Genomic DNA, 4,238 nt, shown 5'->3' on the forward strand with positions numbered 1-4,238 from the left:
GGGTGTGTGTGAATTAAAACGATTCTAGACTGTGAGCTCCCATGGGCGGGGCTGTTGTCACTCCATAAAAAGCCTTAGGGCAAAAAGATGGAGGTAGTGCAGGAAGCAGAGGGCGCCTGTCCTCCATCCAGCCATCATCAAACCCACTGAAGAGGCAGACCCGATTATCTTAAGTCTTATTGGGCTTAGATACTGACCTGGGCCTTCAAGGGAGGTTTTACTCCATTGTGTTTTATTTTGTTGTTTTATGTTGTTTGTTCCACTATTTTTGTAATTAGGGCAAAGTGAGAGGCTCAGCTAATCTAAGAACACTTAATATACCCCAGAAACTGTCTGAATCAATGACTTTTATTCTTCTGCCAAACACAACTGATTTCCATCCGCAATTATTTTTTAAGGTAAGAAACAGTAAGTCAGTGAAGAAAGAGCTAGGACCTTGGGCTGTGGAACACTATTATACTTTAGCTTGTCCACTGAGAGATGCAGAGCCGAAGGCTGGGGTCTAGTCAGGTTGGCCACAGCAGGGTACAGACCAGCTTCGGTGGGCTTCCTCCAAGAACATTCTGCAGCACCTGACACACTGCTGGTACACCGTCTCAAAAGGCAGCCATTTCCATAATAAGGATCTGCATTAATAAGTTGGTTTTGTGGATCACAGCTCTCAAGTACTTCAATTTTAGCTCTGCAGCTTTTAACTTGATTGCTTTTTCTATTCCTATCTCTGCTGGGCAACATGGCTCATGGGAATGTCGTGCCTCTTCATGCAGCTGTGCCCTCGGTAGTCAGGGGATTCCCTGTCTCATACCCAGATGTCACCGAGCTGTCTACCCTCCAATTCTCTGAAATGTTTTTTGGCTTTCTTTTTTTTTTTTTTTAAGCCAGAGTCTTGCTCTGTCGCCCAGGCTGGAGTGCAGTGGCGCAATCTTGACTCAGTCAACCTTCGCCTCCCAGGTTCAACTGATTCTCCTGCCTCCCACATAGCTGGATTACAAGTAAATGCCACCACACCCAGCTAACTTTTGTATTTTTAGTAGAGATGGGGTTTCATCATGTTGGTCAGACTGGTCTCAAACTCCTGACCTCAGGTGATCTGCCCGCCTCAGCCTCCCAAAGTGCTGGGATTACAGGTGAGAGCCACCATGCCCATGCCTTTGAAATGTTTTATTCTGAAAACTGGTTCTGCAATGGGTGACCAACAGATATTACCCAGACACACAAACAGCACTGGCTTAGGCACCTGCTCTGCCATCTCTCTGTGCGCAAAGGCACCCAGAGACTGCCCGTGTGATTTATTTGAAGAAACATTGAAGGATTAACTGTGCAGGAACTGGTTCCCAAACTCAAATGAGAATAAGGAAGCAGCATCCCCATCTGAATGTCTGAACCATTTGAGTCGTAGACCTATACTTAGTATTTCTTTGTTCTATGCAGCATTTCTTTGGCTTAGCTGTGTGAAGGGCTAGGACATCCAGACTTCTTTTCCAAGAAGAATGTGCTTCTTTCCAAACTAGCACTGCGGACTAAATGCCTGGATTAGGGTTGGGGTCAGGGTTCCAGTTCCTCCTGCCCTTCGGGTTCAAAGTCCATCTCTCCAAAGCTATTTCTGCTCTTCCCCTTAGTCCTTGTGGGACTGGCTTCTCACCCCCCACCTTTTTTTTTTTTCCTTCTGAGACAGAGTTGCTCTGTCACGCAGGCTGGAATGCAGTCGCACCATCTCAGCTCACTGCAGCCTCCGCTTCCTGGGTTCAAGTGATTATCCTGCCTCACCCACTCGGGTAGCTGAGATTACAGGCAAGCGCCACCATGCCCAACTAATTTTTGTATTTTTAGTAGAGGTGAGGTTTCACCATGTTGGCCGGGCTGGTCTCAAACTCCTGACTTCAGGAGATCTGCCCACCTTCGCCTTCCAAAGTGCTAGGATTACAGACATGAGCCACAGCGCCTGGCCTGCTGCTCACCCTTTATATCAGTGATTCTCAACAGGGGTCATTTCTGCCCCCCAGGGGACATTTGTCAATGTCTGCACACCCACTTGGTTGGAACTGAGGGGAGATACTACCAGCATATAGCGAGTAGAGGTCCAGGATGTTGCTAAACATCCTATACTGTACAGGAGAGCCCCTCATGGCAAAAAATTGTCCAACCCCAAATGGCAATAGTATTGAGGCTAAGAAACCCTGCCATAGGTCTCAACTCACATGCTACCTCCCGAACAGGCCTTTGTAACAACGCTAGTCATTCTCTTGTTAGCTGTTCATTTTCTGCATGGTATTCAAACCATCCGAAATGACTACATTAATTTGTTTACCTGATTTTACGGCTGTGCCCTAAACTACCTCCCCTCCCACCACCCCATATAATAATAGCTCCTGGTGAAAGTGGCAGTAATCATCGCAGCTGGCATTTGTTAAGTACTTACTGTGTGTCAGGCACTTGCTCATACTATTTCTTACAGCCATCCTAGTAACCCTACAAAATAGGAAGTATTATTAGCTGTGTTTTACAGATCAGAAAATAAGGGCGCAGAGAGGTTGTTTGCCTAAGGACAGCAGCGGCAGTGAAGGAGCCACAGTTCAAGCCCACGCCCTCTCAATCTGCCACCATCCTGTGCTCCTGACTCAATGGCTTTGGAATGCCAGAGGCAAAGGCTCCGTGGCTGGCCCAGCTGGCCATCCGCTCACCTAGTAGGGAACACCCCACCAGGGCAGGACCATGGACATGGGTTCACAAAAGCAAAGAGTTGCCTGAGGTTCACACACCTGATTCATGGCTGGGGTTCTCAGAGCACGCTCACCAGCAGACACAGAACCGTAACTCCTTGCACATCTGCCACCGGCTAACATGATTTGCAGCTCCATCTGTCTGCTTCTAATACGCTCGGATCTGGGAGGGGCTCCCTGAGCTCCCAGCCCCATCTGTGAAGGTGAAGACGGGCACCAGGCTCGGGGCCTCCCCAGAGCTTCCCCCAGGAGGGGACCTGCCTCAGTGCTGGCTCAGACCAGCTCCAGGTACCATCCAGCTTGTCAAACAGCCGAAAGAGCTGCCTTCCTCTTTGCCAGCAACCAGCATCCTTGTGTTTCTGAGGTAATCCCTGGCACCAGGTGCCTGGAAGAGAATCTTAGCAGCCCTTGTGAACCAGGGTCTGTTCCTCAGAGTAGACCCTTGTGAACCGAATTTCAGCAGAAGGCAGCAAAGCATTTGGTAGGTGTCTCGGGTCAAATGCCCGCCAGGGCCAGGCAGGTACCATATGTGTGCAAATCCAGCTGGATGACTGACAGTGCGAGGTGGTGGGGACTGTGTCGAGCTGTAATGTAAAGTCAGTGTCCCCTTAGAGGATATGATGGATATGATGTCTACTCAGCTCCTACCTGGTATTATCTTTTTTTTCCTTTTTTTTTTTTTCTTGAGACGGAGTCTCGCTCTGTCACCCAGGCTGGAGTGCAGTGGCACGATCTCGGCTCACTGCAAGCTCCGCCTCCTGGGTTCATGGCATTCTCCTGCCTCAGGCTCCCCAGCAGCTGGGACTACAGGCACACGCCACCACGCCCTGCTAATTTTTTTGTATTTTTAGTAGAGACGGAGTTTCACCGTGTTAGCCAGAATGGTCTTGATCTTCTGACCTCGTGATCCGCCTGCCTCGGCCTCCCAAAGTGCTGGGATTACAGGCATGAGCCACTGCGCCCAGCCTCTACCTGGTATTATCTTTCAGAGATGTAAGCTCCATGTTTCCAGAGAAGCTGGGATTCTGTGCTTTCTAGGAAATTAATTTTTTAATTTTTTTAAATCAAATTTAAAACATTTTAACAAATAGCTGATAAAACATTTTAAGTTAGAGTGGAATCTAAGATGGGTGTGGTGGCTCACGCCTGTAATCCCAGCACTTTGGGAGGCCGAGGCAGATGGATCACCTGAGGTCAGGAGTTCGAGACCAGCGTGGCCAACATGAAACCCTCTCTCTACTAAAAATACAAAAAATTAGCCAGGCATAGTGGCAGGCACCTGTAATCCCAACTACTTGGGAGGCTGAGGCAGGAGAATCACTTGAACCAGGGAGGCAGAGGTTGCAGTGAGTGGAGATTGTGCCACTGCACTCTGGCCTGGGCAATAAGAGTAAAACTCTCTCAAAAAAAAAAAAAAAAAAAAAAAAAAGAGTGGAATCTAGACAAGAACACAGAGCCTGAGAGGTGAGAGGTCCGAGAGCGTCTGGTCTTGACGATAACCATCTCTCCATTCTGAAC

The 4,238-nt window shown here is 48.5% G+C and overlaps 1 pseudogene; it reads right to left on the reverse strand.

The window, feature by feature from the left end:
* Positions 1 to 428: 428 nt before the first annotated feature.
* LOC117064562 lies at positions 429 to 1,312 on the reverse strand (annotated as a pseudogene).
* Positions 1,313 to 4,238: the final 2,926 nt, after the last annotated feature.

Source organism: Trachypithecus francoisi, unplaced genomic scaffold (assembly GCF_009764315.1).
Source record: "Trachypithecus francoisi isolate TF-2019V2 unplaced genomic scaffold, Tfra_2.0 Lachesis_group2, whole genome shotgun sequence".
In the NCBI taxonomy this organism is placed as follows: domain Eukaryota; kingdom Metazoa; phylum Chordata; class Mammalia; order Primates; family Cercopithecidae; genus Trachypithecus; species Trachypithecus francoisi.